Source organism: Capricornis sumatraensis, chromosome 1 (assembly GCF_032405125.1).
Source record: "Capricornis sumatraensis isolate serow.1 chromosome 1, serow.2, whole genome shotgun sequence".
NCBI lineage: Eukaryota > Metazoa > Chordata > Mammalia > Artiodactyla > Bovidae > Capricornis > Capricornis sumatraensis.
The window spans coordinates 4,307,088-4,322,165 of record NC_091069.1 but is presented as its reverse complement, the minus strand read 5'-3'; the positions used below and the strand labels follow the sequence as shown (position 1 = coordinate 4,322,165).

The 15,078-nt window shown below is 52.0% G+C and overlaps 1 protein-coding gene across 1 annotated transcript in view; it reads right to left on the bottom strand.

The window, feature by feature from the left end:
- Nucleotides 1-15,078, bottom strand: part of DDX31 (DEAD-box helicase 31) — a 73,536-nt gene that overhangs the window by 4,705 nt on the left and 53,753 nt on the right. The window lies entirely within an intron of this gene.

The following is a 15,078-nucleotide window of genomic DNA, read 5'->3' as shown; positions in this document are numbered from 1 at the left end:
GAGGGTGACCTCTGGTGGGCAAGTGGTGCGTTGATCAGGAACATTTCTCAGGGTCTCTGAGTCTACCCTGATTGAGGCAGAAGATGCTGGCAGGAAGTCGGATGTGCTTGTCTTGAGGTTATGATCTCAACATTTCCTAGCTATTTCACGATTTTACTCTAATCACTATTCTTCCGACTTGAGACCCAAACTCCAGCTCTTGAGTGACTGTCCAGAGAGCAAACAGGGGGTCCTGCCTTCCAGGCTGGGACCTCTCCTGCGGGAGGAAGGGCCTCAGGGTCAGCCCTGCACAGGTTCCCCCTGCTGTCAGGAGACACCCTGACGGGACCCTCCTTTCACTCGGCCGGCTCGCCGCCTGCTTTTCCTTTGTTCTGGGGCCCAACGCCCGAATGGGCGAAGTACAGATGGGAAGATGAAACGACGGGTGCATGGGGCCTCGGCTCCTTCTCCTGCCAAGCTGCAGTTCTCCCAGAAACTTGCCAACTTTCTTGCCCTCCTTGCCAAACACCCAAGCCCCTCTCAAGTGGGCATCCTAAGCATCCACCGGAGTAATCCCGTGGTTACCAAGCAACAGATCAGTTTATCTAACCACAGGGAACTCCCTTGTAGTGAAGGCTGGATAACCCCCCCTCGTTACCAGGCTGGATTACCCAGCAGGACAGGCAGATGCCACTTCCACTGCCAATGAGGTGAAATCCAGCCTAATTAGGAAATCCATACGCCTGCAAGGATGACCATTGAAAAGGAGAGCTCTCAGGACCTTCTCCCAACAGCACCAATAAATTCAGAGACAACCATCCTAGGTAAAAAGTCAGTCTAACACACATGGCATGCTTTTGCAGGACAGAACTGTAAATTGTATCAGAGAATAACAATGCATTTTTATGCACTGTCTAGTCTCTCAATACTTTACACTTTATAGCTTTAGGATCATGCTTAGAAAAGTCTTCCTCATTCCAGCTTTTTAAAATATTCAAGTATACTGTCTTTCTTGAAAGGAGATCAAACTAGTCAATCCCAAAGGAAATCAACCCTGAGTATTCATTGGAAGGACTGATGCTGAAGCTGAAGCTCCAATACTTTGGCTACCTGATGCGAAGAGCTGACTCACTGGAAAAGATCCTGATGCTGGGAAAGACTGAAGGCAAAAGAAGAAGGGGTGACAGAGGATGAAATGGTTGGATGGCACTGCTGACTCAATGGACATGAGTTTGAACAAACTTCGGGAGTTGGTGATGGACAGGGAAGCCTGGTATGCTGCAGTCCAGGGGGTCTTAAAGGGTCGGACACAACTCAGTAACTGAACAACAACAATTATCTTTGAGCCTGCTACTGCTTTAATTTTACGTTACTTCCCTGGTGGCTCAGGCAGTAAAGCGTCTGTCTACAATGCGCGAGACCCAGGTTCAATCCCTGGGTCGGGAAGATCCTCTAGAGAAGGAAATGGCAATCCACTCCAGTACTATTGCCTGGAAAATCCCATGGACCGAGGAGCTTGGTAAGCTACAGTCCTTGGGGTCACAAAGAGTTGGACGTGACTGAGTGACTTCACTTTCCACTTCTTTAATTCTATCTAGATTTTGTTTTGGTTTACAGTAGGATGTGGCAAATTCAACCTTTTCTTCCCAAGAGTTATCCAGTTACCCCAGTCATTGGACAAGAACTCTTTCCCCATGGTCTTGAAATCTCCCTCTAGAACATTCCTTCAGACTCTCAGAACACTCTCTACTGGCCAATTTAGAGAGTACATAATAATGGTGATGGTGATGCTGGCAAGCTGGCCGGGCAACAGGCCCACCAAACATTAACACACAGGCAGGTAAGAACCACGGGGGTGGTCAGCAAACTTAAATATGGAAGCAAGGCAAGTCATAGCCACTGAAAAGATGGCTTGAGGCCGCCTCCAGGTCTGTACCCTCCTGCCTGGCCCCGACCCTTGCGGATGAAGAAAGGCCCCGAATCTGAGGGGGTTTGGGTGGCTCTCTGGTGACAGTGAGAGCGACTGATAACTCCAGGGAGAAGGTGACAGGCAGCCCTCCATGTGCAACAAAGTCGTTCAGGCACAGAATCCGCTAGTGAGGACGGGAAGGTCAGTGCACTGAAGGAACACACACTGTCAGACCTCTGGCAGCCACGGAAGGGAAGGAAGTGCATCAGGCTCTTCAACCCCAGCTCCTGTCCTGACAGAGACAGGCACTGGTGGGCAGCCTGTCTTAAGGATGCCTTCTCTGCGGCATCTTAGGGTCAAACCAACTCGAGCGTCTGTAAAACTCCAGGGCCCCAGAAGACGCTGCATTCCAGGGGAGCCCTGTTAGGGCTGTATGTGCTATCCCAGCAAAGTGCCTGAGTGGCTCGTGGACACAGAGATGGAAGAAAAGTGGGTCTCGGCCTCACCCCTGAGCCCCAGCCCCCGCGAGGAGCCGGGCACGGGCAGGTGTCAGGCCGTGCAGGTCCCAGGTGATCAGTAGGGAGATGCCAGCCTGCCCTGCCACCTGGAGAGGCGCCGTGCTGGAAGGGGGACAGAGACAATGCCCAGAGATAGCCGGGGTCTGAGAGTGACACTCAGTGAGAACCCCAGAAGTGCGTGGAGCTTCAGGGTTACCCAAGTGCCAGAAACCTTCCATGGGTCCCAGCAGGATGCAGCCGAGGACTCTGATGGCCCAGCATGCCCTCCCCTGACGGCCCTCCAGAGTCGGCGGCTTCCTCTAAGCTGAGATTCCTTACATGTCAGGAAAGGCCTCTACGGGGTGGGGTAGGGGCTGTGTGAAGGGAAAACAACGCTTTATAAAGTCTAAATCTCTGTGAAACTGTCAAGATGGAGAAGCACAGGCTGGACATGGAGACGATGAAATTTTGGAGCTGGTGTGACCGCATCCCGTGAATACTGCCTGAGACAGATGAACTCGGGGCAGGATTCCGGCACCAGTCCCTCTGGGCCTGTCCTGCTTGACACTATTATCAGTGACTTGCATGACATTACGAGGTGTGTTTATCACACCTGCAGACAGGAAGCCAGCAGGGACAGCTAACACAACGGATGCCAGGACACCCACAACACCCCAGCAGGCCGGAAAGATGGGCTCGCTGAAAGACGACCCTGGATTGGGGCCACTGGAGGGCTTGCTGGTGGGTCAGAGAAGGTGGGTGGTCTGGATCGTCACACCTGCACATGGGCAGGGGATAGGCTGCCAGGAGTTTCCACCTGAACCGCGGGGCGGACCTGATGCCAAGGATGGGAGAAGCTACAGTGTGATGCCAGGAGGCCTGGGTGTGAGTCCCTACCCCGCCCTGCTCTGGGGAGGGACAGTACCTGAGGACACGGAGGAGGCCCATGGCTCTGCGGGAGCCCGGCTGGGGCTGAGTGCCACGTGGGCAACCGTGACCCCTGCTGTCACCACTGGCTGCGGTGACAGACGTGACCGCCCTCCTCTCTGGGCTGGCCGGTCTCTACTGCACGTTTAGGCAGCTGGATGAGCCAGATTTTGAAAAGAGCCTGGGGGGAGAGAAAAGCCACCCAGATGCCGGGCTGGGCGTGGGGCAGCTGGAGGCACTGGCGCAGTGCGGCCTGGGCCCAGCCGCCAGGGCAGAGCCACCTCGGGTGGGGGAGGACCCAGTGCCACCCTGCAGCGGCCATGGGACCTGCTCTCTGAGTTTCAAGGCACCCAGCTCTCCCGGTGCCAGCCTGCTTACTCTCAAAGGATGAAACGAACCAACGAACCAAAGCGAGTATCAGAGAACTGATCATGAAGGCACTCGGGAAGCACTATTATTATCAGCAGCGAGGAGAGAGCAGACAAGGGGCGTCATCAGACACCTGACGCACTGTCACGTGGACCCGGGGCGGCTTTGATCACTGAGAACAACATTGATTGTTCTGTTTGTAAATCATGCACATTTGGCATTTCAATCTCAGAGACTAAAAGGTGGAAGATGAAAATGGTCACTTTGGGCTTATTTCAGGAGCCCCAACCAGTGAGCAGGGTCCACCCTGGAGGCTGTGAGCACCCTACCTCCACCAGGAGCTGGAAACACAGGCCTTACAGAAGACCAAGGAGCACTGTGACCAACGGCACAGGGCGCGGGCGTGCGGGAGCGTTCAGGACGCGTCTGTGAAGCCTGCACTGTTTGTTCACAGACTCGGAGAGAAGCGGGCAGAGGGAAGGGAACAGCATTTACTGGACAACGACTCCAAGCCTGGCTGGGCGCCGCGTGTCTGTCGTCTCTCCCCACACTCCACACGACCTGATCATCCAACCCAGCCCCTTTCCCCTACACCCTCTGCTTAGACTGGGAAGGAAACGAGAGAAAAAGTCGGACCCACATCTTGCCCGCAGCTGTCTCTTCTCAAAGATCTGTCTCAGGAGCAGAAAGCGTCTCCAACTCACTCCAGGAAGGGTCGCTGCTCTGCTGGCTCCAGATCAAATCCTTCCACACAGGCACCAAAACACCTCCCGTGCCAAGTCTACTTCTGTTACACAGAGAATTATCTGTTCACGTGGAAAAAACACTCTTCACAGAATCCATCTACCTGTTACTCAGCCCAGTACTGACTCCAGAAGCCAGAAGGCTCTTGAGGGTACATGCAAGGCAGCAAAGCACCAGGCATGCAGGCTCTGCGGTCACCCAGACTTGGGGCCACGTGACATCACCAAGACCACGCACATGGACTCTACACAGCCAAGGGCACACAGGTGCCCTTGGGAGAGATGCTGCTGTCACCAGCAAAGAACAGAAAACCCACAGGCAAAGAGCCACACACCACACCCTGGGATGTTGGTTCTCAAACCACGTCCCCCTCCTGGGCTATTCAGTGGGTAAGACATCCCTCCATGCTTCAGACTGCTGCCAGAACCTCAGGACCACAACGCAGACAGGTCACCTCTGAAAGAGACCTGGAGGCATTTTGTGTGGGCCCTAACCAGACGGAAAGGCTCTGGGTCGTAAAAGCAGAGAGGACGTGGAACGCTGGCAACGGGAAGGAGCCCAAGGAACGTGGGGAGAGGTGAGAGGAGGGGAGTGGTCGCCTTTAGGGGAACAGAAGCTGTGTGAGCAGCACGTGGAGAACTGTGGGACCGGCGTGCTCCCTTCTGACTTCTCTGTCGGTCTGAACTAGGGGAGCCTTAAGCCAGGACAAGGTGATGGAGGGCTGTGTCTTCTGCTGCACGAGGGCTTGTCTGGCGTCTGCTGATGAGTGCTGGGCTGGCCACATCTCCTGGTTCCTGCGCCAGGAAGGCTCCAACGGTGAATGTGGCCATCCCAGCAGCCTCCCGGGAGAAGCTGGCTGGGTTCCCGCTCTTTGTTGTCAGTCCGGACTGCTCGCCTGAAAGTGTGCCCCATGGTTCCCGCTGTCTGCAGGTGACCCAGGTGTGGAGGAAGCGCAGGGTCACCATGAAATCCCTCTAATCGCCTCATTAGCCTGGTGGGGACGAGGGGGCGTGTGCTCCATGAGGAGGCAGAGAGCTGGTAATTGCACAGTGTCAGGTAGGAAATAAACAGGGGTAGAAGCAAGGGCCAGATGCAAAGGGGCGCGTGTGCAGAGTTGTCATCACATGGAGCTGGGTTGCAGCGGAGGGCAGCGGGCAACCGACGGCCGCAGCAGCGTGCTGAGAGCAGGAGGGCCAGTTCTCTGCAGAGCCCTGCCTACAAGGCTCAGCCTACCGGGCTGCCTGTGAAGATGACCGAGGACCCAGTAAACACATCATCCCTGAGCGACCACAGTGTACCTGGGTTCTCTGCCCAGAAGCGGCCCAGTCACCGACCACAGCGCTGGTCCTGTCCCGTGTCCCAGTCTGGAGGCTTCTTCTTCGTACAATTGTCCCAGAGAGACAATCCAGTGTAGGCTTCAAGGCTGCCCTTGACAGAGAGGCTGGGAGAATATACTCTTGTCTACACCCTGTGCAGCTTACCCAGGTTCTACGTGAAAATTCTCTTTTAATCCTTGTTGTTGAGTCACTAAGTCATGCCCGACTCTTCATCCCCACGGACTGCAGCACACCAGGCTTCCCTGTCCTTTACTATCTCCCAGAGTTTGCTCAAATTCAGGTTCACTGACTTGGTGATGCTATCCAATCATCTCATCCTCTGCCGCCCTCTTCTCTTCCTGCCCTCAATCTTTCCCAGCATCAGGGGCTTTTCCAATCAGTCACGTCTTGGCATCAGGTGGCCAAAACACTAAAACTTCAGCTTCAGCACCAATCCTTCAAATGAATATTCAGGGTTGATTTCCTTTAGGATTGACTAATTTGATCTCCTTGCTATCCAAGGGACTCTCAACTCTTCTCTAGCATCACAATTTGAAAGCATCAATTCTTTGGCACTCAGCCTTCTTTACAGTCCAACTCTCACACCCATTCATGACCACTGGATTGGAAAAATTATAGCTTTGACTGTACGAACCTTTGTCAGCAAAGTAATGTCTCTACTTTTTGATATGCTATGTTTGTGATAGCTTTTCTTCAAAGAAACAAGTGTCTTTTAATTTCATGGCTGCAGTCACCATCCACAGTGATTCTGGAACCCAAGAAAATAAAATCTTAATCCTAACTCATCTTTAAACCACAGGTTCACGTGGCGAGCTCCTCACTGCCCTCCTGTCTTGGGGATACCCCATCACCTGTTCTGAAGACACACTCTTCCAGGTTCCCAGGGGCTGACATGGTCTAGATGTTCCAGGTTTAACAGTCAAGTTCAGGGCCACTTCCATCTCACTCTTCAGGATTCCACACTTCCTTCAGGCTAAGGTCCAGCGAACTGACCCTCCACGGGGCATCTGCTCTGGTCTTGTCCAGGCCGGTGGAGGCCCCCATTGCAAACCCACTCGTCTCTACGTTCTGCAGGTCAGTCCCCATGCCTCCTACACTGCAACATCGGGCAAACAGGGCCAGAAGCTTGGTCCTTCTTGGGACTGCTTCACGCTATGATGAAAGTGACTGTGTGCTTGTTCTATAAGGACAGACTAGCCGAGGAGTGGTCGGGGCTTCAAAAAGCAGGATTTGCTGTTTGCTGGGCTCATGAAACAATTAAGAGGCATCTGCCTGGTTCCCACGCGGCAACAATTCTTCTCTTCTCTTTCCCTTTGTCTTCCTCTCAGGCTCTGAGGTTCCAGCCATCTATTTGAAAATACTTCCCGAGCGCCTACTATGTGCCAGGTCAGTGCCGGGGCTGCGATGAGAAAAACCAGACAGAGTTTCCACCCTGAGCTACATGAGGGCAGAGGAGGAGCAGGCTCAACCCACACATGCAGACACCATAGACGGTGGAGGGCTGTGGCGACGGCAATGTGTTGAGGGATGGTGAGGTGTCCGCCTGGGCAGGTGGGCCAGAGAAGGCTTCCCTGCAGGAGGGATGAAGGCCTGAAGGCAAAGAGGAGAGGGGAGAGGCCCAGGCTTGCAGCACGCTGGGCAAAGGCCCAACAGGAGCACGAGGGAGCAGGGGTGTCAGCCGGGCTGCGGGAAGCGAGGGTGTGTTCTCATCACAAGAGTACGGAGACCTCACCGAAACACTGGAAGGAGCAAGGGGCTGATGGAGTGAGGGGAGCGCCGGTCAGCAGGGAGCACAGGGGCCGCAGGAGACTCAACAGCGGACTGTTCCAGCAGTGCAGTTGCGGGGATTCACGGCGAGTGGTGCTGGGGAGCTAAGGGAAGAGACCATCACCACCAGGAGGCCAGAGGGGCCAGGAGATGGGTCGGCAGAGCAAGACACTGCCCTGAGATTGGGGGCAGAGAGATACCCCATACGTCCAAGGGGGGTTCGCTCCAGCCTCTGCACTCACGTCTGGCCGATCTGTCTTCTGACAGAATGACAACTGGCTCCACGAAATGGAGAGAAATCTCACAGTGGGCAAGATTCCAGGATTGCCTTCAGCTAATTAAGTGATATTAGGGAGGTTGTAAATGCCACATAAAAACTGGCAGGCAAGCTGCTCCTAACGATGAGAATATTGCTTTGCAGGGAGATGCAGCTGCAGTGTCTTCATGTTTGTCTTGCAGGCACCAGCTCGTGTGTTCAAGGTGCTTCCTGATAAGCAAAGTTCAAGGTGCTAAAAGGTTGGCAGTGAATGGCACGTTCACGCTCTCTGTTCCACGGACACTTAAGTGTCATGTAGGCCGGCGGGAAGAACCAGCACTCCTATCCCGGTCAGCATATCCACAAGTGCTCCCAAGTCCAGTCCCAGACATGGTGTTGAGGCTTTGTACTCATCACCTGGTTGATCCCCAGAAACGGTAAGTGATCCAACCAAGATGCCCGTGTGGGCAAAACCCAGCCCCTTCATCACTGCATGACACAATCAGCGTTTAAGGAATGAGGAGGGCAAGGAGATGGCTGATGGGGGCAAGGTAGATTCTTTACCATCTGAGCCCCAAGAACTTCTCATACCAGAGTAGATTCAACATGGTAACTCTTGCAGGTTATTAACAGTTATTAAACAAGTGAGAATCAGAGAAGAACAGAGCAAAGGCCTTCAAAGATGAAAAATGGGAGGAAACTCTCACTCAAAAAGACGCATGGACCCTAATGCTCATGGCAGCACTAGCCACAATAGCCAAGACATGGAAGCAGCCTAAGTGTCCCCTGACAGGAACGGGTAGAGAAGATGTGGACATTTACAAAGGAGCATTACTCAGCCATAAAGAGGAATGAAGTAACGTCACTTGCGGCAACAAGGATGTATCTAGAGATGACCATACTAAATGAATAAGTCTGACAAAGACAAAATATCAAGACACCACTTCTATGTGGAATCTAAAGAATGATACAAATAAACGTACTTCCAAAATAGAAACAGACTCCCAGAAAGTAGAAACCAAAATTACGGTTACCGAAGGGGAAAGGCAGGGGAGGGATAAATTAGGAGTTTGGGATAAACAGATTACACTGCTGTATACAAAACAGATAACACTGCTGTATACCAAACAGATACACAAAGGAGAGGGTGGGACAGACTGAGAAAGTAGCATTGAAATGTACACATTACCGTGTATACAGCAGAGGGGAAGTCTGGCCTTGGAGTACAGCATGAGGCAGGGCAAAGGCAAACAGAGTTTTGCCATGAGAGCCCACTGGTCAGAACAAACACCCTCTTCTAACAACACAAGAGATGACTCTACACATGGATATCACCACATGGTCAATACTAATACTGAAATCAGACTGGTTATATTCTTTACAACTGAAGATGGCAAAGCTCCATTCAAACAGCAAAAACAAGACCTGCAGGTGACTGTGGCTCAGATCATGAGCTCCTTATTGCAAAACTCAGGCTTAAACTGAAAAGAGTAGGGAAAATCACTAGACCATTTAGATATGACCTAAATCAAATTCCTTATGATTATACACTGTAAGTGAAAGTTGCTCAGTTGTGTCCAACTCTTTGTGACCTCATGTAGTCCATGGAATTCTGCCTTTCCCTTCTCCAGGGGATCTTCCCAACCCAGGAATCAAACCCAGGTCTCCTGCACTGTGGGCAAATTCTTTACCAGCTGAACCATAAGCAAAGTGTATGACTATACAATGGAGGTGATAAATAGATTCGAGGGATTAGATGTGGTAAGACAGAGTGCCTGAAGAATTATGGATGGTGGTTTGCAACACTGCAGAGGAGGCAGTGACCAAAACCACCCCAAAGAAAAAGAAATTCAAGAAGGCAAAGTGATTGCCTGAGAAGGCCTTACAAATAGCTGAGAAAAGAAGAGAAGAAAAAGGCAAAGGAGAAAGGGAAGATACCATACCCCACTGAAGGCAGAGTTCCAGAGAATAGCAAGGAGAGACAAGAAAGCCTTCTTAAGTGAACAATGCAAAGAAATAGAGGAAAACAACAGAATGGGAAAGACTAGAGATTTCTTCAAGAAAACGAGATACCAAAGGAACATTTCATGCAAAGATGGGCTCAATAAAGGGCAGAAATGGTATGAACCTAACAGAAGCAGGTGAGATTAAAAAGAGGTGGCAAGAATACACAGAAGAACTGTACAAAAAAGATCTTAATGACCCAGATAACCACAATGGTGTGATCACTCACCTACAGCCGGACATCCTGGAGTGTGAAGTCAGGTGGGCCTTAGGAAGCATTACTACGAACAAAGCTAATGGAAACGACAGAATTCCAGCTGAGCTATTTCATCTCCTAAAAGATGATGCTGCGAAAGTGCTGCACTCAATATGCCAACAAATTTGGAAAACTCACCAGTGGCCCCAGGACTGGAAAAAGGTCAGTTTTCATTCCAATTTCAAAAAAAGGCAATGCCAAAGGATGCTCAAACTACTGTACAACTGCACTCTTTTCACATGCTAGCAAGGTAATGCTCAAAATCCTTCAAGTTAGGCTTTAACAGTATGTGAACCGAGAACTTCCAGATGTACAAATTGACTTTAGAAAAGGCAGAGGAACCAGAGATCAAATTGCCAACATCCACTGAATTACAGAAAAACCAAGAGAATTCCAGAAAAACATCTACTTCTGCTTGACTATATTAAAGCCTTTGACTGTGCTGACCACAACAAACTAGAAAATTCTTAGAGATGGGAATACCAGACCACCTTACCTATCTCCTGAGGAACCTGGATGGCGGTTAAGAAGCAGCGGTTAGAACTGGACATGGAACAACGGGCTGGTTCCAAATTGGGAAACGAGTCCGTCAGGGCTGTACAGTGTCACCCTGCTTATTTAACTTCTATGCAGAGGACATCATGCGAAATGCTGGGCTGGATGAAGCACAAGCTGGAATTAAGATTGCCAGGAGAAATATCAACAACCTCAGATATGCAGATGATACCAGGCTAAAGGCAGAAAGTGAAGAGAAACTAAAGAGCCTCTTGAAAGAGGAGAGTGAAAAAGCTGGCTTAAAACTCAACATTCAAAAAACTAAGATCATGGTATCTGGTTCCATCACTTCTTGGCAAATAGATGGGTAAAAGTGGAAACAGTGACAGACTTTATTTTCTTGGGCTCCAGAGTCACTGTGGATGGCGACTGCAGCCACAAGATTGTAAGACACTGAAGAAAAGGTTTGCGCAATCTCTGATTTGAATTTTAGTGATGAAACATTTCACAGATGAGAAAAGTATGGCGGTATGATTCCGCCCCCAAGGACGTTTCCTCATTTTAGCCAGCACACTAAATGTAGAACTTTGGAGTGACAGAGGTGAAGGACATGCTCTGTGGTGCTGGGGATGGTGACTGGGAGGCAAGGGCAGGACAAAGGGGACCAGCCCACGCCCCCTTCCACTGCGGATCCCAGCCTGCCAGGCCCTGAGAGTGCACCCAGTGAGCACCAAGGGACCAGAGAGCCCTACGTTTAGACTGTTCACCTGTTTGATCAAATTAGTACCACCAGGTAACACTTAGCTCGGCTGGTGTGAGAAAATTTATTGAAAGATGTATCTATGCATTAACAGCAACATCAGAAAGACCCAGATGGTAGAAGCCAGGGGTGGGGGCGGTCTCAGGTAGCTACAAACTAGACTGGGAAAAAGTCTTGATAAATTTACAATTATAGCATATAATCCAAATTAGACAGGGTGATTTAAGGCCCTTCCACATTGCCACTGTAACAGTAAGCCCTTCCTTGAGGCTCAGAGTTTCCAGATCCCTGAACCACTGTTCACGGAGTGTCAAGCAGATGAGGGAACTGTCTGCTCACTGGTGCTGGACAGGTTCTACTCACACACGTGACTGCCTAGAGAGGCAGACAAACACCCTGGTGAACAACACAACTCTGCCCTCCCAGGGCTGACAGTGCTATCTTCGGGGAAGATGGAGATTTTGGAAGGTATGTTTCCTTTCAGGAATTGCTGAATACACCTGGCTTTAAACTAAGAACCACGTTTCACGAGAAGAAGATGCTGTGTTTGTGCTGAATGTTGCTAAGGGGCCACTCAGTATTTTGCCAGTAGCACCGACTCCCTGTGTGCGTGGTGTGCCGGTGTCCGGGGTGGGGGCTGTCTGACAGGTCTGGGTGTCAGCGTCAGGAGAGTTCTGTGCACAGGGGAAAGGCGCTTACTGTCCCCTTCCAGAATGGAGGACTGAAGGGGGAGACAGAGACACGCCTGCTAAGCAAGGTCTCATTTGGAGACAGTAGCTCGGTCTTTCCTTTCTCTGAAATAAAGGCATGTAGAGGAGACAGAAGTCCCGTTGTCACTGCATAGAAATGCCTGGTCATCACCTCGCCTGCCCTGCCCTGGCCTCACCCACTAACACCTGGGTGAACCCTGGGTGGTGATGGCAGGTGAGTCGGGATTATGCTTATGGTCTCGTAAATTTGGTTTGCAGATTATCAGAGGTTTACGCCTGACATAATTCTTCGAGGAAGTAAACACCATAAAATGGACTGCAGAATAGTTTGGAGAATTTAGCACTATTATTTTATCCACCCATACAAAACCCAGGGAAGCTATTCTCTTTCTCAACAGATGGATTTCAGAGGAGACGCCTCAGCTCAGAACGATTATCGTGGCCGTGGCATAACTCTCCACACTCGTGCAGGGTTTAATGGACTTTTCTTTCCCGTCCTCAACGAGCAGCAACTGGCACTGGCTCGAGCACTGCCTGAGGTGTGGAGAATTTGTCAGGTCTCTCTGCCGCCTCCCTGGCCATGATGACACGGTCCATGAGCAGATTAGCTGCGCGGCCATTCTTCTTCCAGGAGCAACAAGAATCCTCCCCGCCGCCACCCCCCCCCCCCCCCCCCGACTAAGAAAAAGCACCTTACTGTATCCTTGAGGGCCCGTCTGCCTTGGCGAGTCAGGGGTGGGGCGGGAGGGTGCAAGGGGTGAGGGAAGAAATGCCTTCAAAAGACGGGCGTAACAACAGCAAAGTGGCTGTAACAGGGCAGTGACATGGCAGGAACAGCGCGCGGCATTGTCCCGGGCGGAGTAATCCTGTGACACACTGCTGTCACTCAGCGCCTGGCTCCCTGCCGCGCCAGCCAGACATCAAAGGCTGCCCCATACCATCTTACATGCTCTTTATTGGCTAATCAGCCCATTCTTCCCTAAATAAAGCCCTGTTAAATCCCCTGCTCGCAGGGGGACACTCGTCCTGGTGCCCATCTGCCAGCGTGGGTCAGCGGGGGCGGGGGGCGGCGGCTGGCGTGCTCCCTGGCGGCTTCGCAAGGTGAGGACAATGCCGGCGCCGAGCCCCCGCTTCCCGCCCTGTGCTCCTGGGGCGAGGGCCGGCACGCCCTGGCAGAGGGGCTGCTGCCGACGCCCGTGGAGGCACCTCAGCCGTCGACAGTGAGCTGCTGGGGTCACACTGATCTGCAGGAAGGGGATACATGATACGAGCCTCTTACCAGTCTCCACCTGGCAGCTCGAGTCTTACCTCTCCAAGTGTCAGCATTTTAGAGATGGTGACACGATGATCAGGCTTCCAGACCACTAAGCAGGCACTCCAGATCTGACTGTGAGCCTCAGGGTTTTGTCACATTCTTAAAAATCAGTTACCATGGACAGACGTCAGCTACCCCAAACCCAAGGGCAGGAAGCTAAACTCTGGTGCACAGCACCCCAAATCTGGGTGGAGCTGGGGCACCCTTTCCCTCTGGGAGGACCTGGCTCCAGCAGAGGGGTCTCTGGCCACAGCCTCGCCCAGGATAGGCTGTGTGTGGCAGCAGGCAATACTCTGCAACTCAGAACCGCCTGGAAGAAATCAGAGCTGGACGTGTCTCCGTCTCCTCCAGGCATCAGAGAAGGGCATGTGGAGAAACGCCTGCCTCGCAGAAGCACTGGAGTGTGGTCCTATATGAAAGGGGTCGGAATAAGAGAAAAGACCGAGCTTCTTAAAAATTCCAAAATGGGAACTAAAATCAGGTAGCCTTTTATCCATCATGAAGAGCGTCGTGAGGGCCAAGCCCCTGGACAGCTCCCGCTGGGTGTTCGGAAATCCTAACTCACCTGGCCTCCAGCTCTCTGCCCTACAGTGTTTCATCTCGATGGCCCTTCATGCTCCAAAAGGTACAGTGACACGCATCACAGACCTCTGATTCTTGTGAAGTAGCTAAAAGCACAGATTTCCTCTTCCCTCTTATGGCTGAGGAAAACAAGGCTCTGAGACATTAAGCAAAGATATGGTCTGAGGCTCACAGGCTCACATCAGAACTGGAGCTGGAGCTGAAGGCCAAGTCCCGCGACTCCAAGACCAATGGCCTCGCCCCTCTGTCATTTCACAGCAGAGAAACCAGGCCCCAGAGAGGCTGATCATGTGATCAGCCCTTCTGGGTGAATGTGCAAGACAGACACGGCGTGGGAACAGGTGACAGTGTGGTGCTGCCCACAGGCGCTCGGCAGCAGGCAAGGATGTACTGGCATTTGTAACTAACGTGCAAAAAGGATGGACACTGGCAGATAACTGTCCGGAGCACTTGGGGGTTCTCTGAGTCCTTCCCACCCACACATTACACAAGTAGTAACCACGATCCACCCAAACTCCCCGTAAAAGCAGCTCTTGCCATCTAGGATACTCTAGCTTCCACACAGCCTGGAGCTGGTACCAAGAGAACACCCCATCTCTGAGGAGAGAAAGAAGAGCTCTCACAACTGCATTTTGCTGAGGGGAATCATCTCAGGGCTTCCTGAAATTGTGAAGATGGCCTCAGAGCCCAGAGCCCAACCGCTGGGCAACCCTCCTCACATAGGCTCTCCTCTCACCAGGGCCCCTGGGCAGTTGCTAAGGTGTTTTTAGGGGGGAGATGGGTGGGAGATGATGCCAGTGCAACCTCTCCATGGGAGGTTGCACATCAGCACCACAGAGAGCAGCACACGGTGCTGGGGGCCCCCGGAGGCCTCAACAGAGTTTCATGGACACCCCATAGTCTTCCAGGGTGGACCGCAGCCCACAGCACATGCAGAGCTCTGACCCTGGCAAGCCCTGAGTTACTCTACCCGCGGGCAGTGAAGACGTTCCAGTGAATTTGTCTTGTAGGTCCAATAATCCCCACCACTCAGGACCCAACAGGAGACATCACCGACTTCCTGCAGATGCCTTAAAAGCGTTCAGATTAGGCATTTTCCCAGTTGATCCAAGCACTCAGTATGCTGAGAGAATCGCAAAAACCTGAGCTGGCAGAGTCTACCCTAAGCACA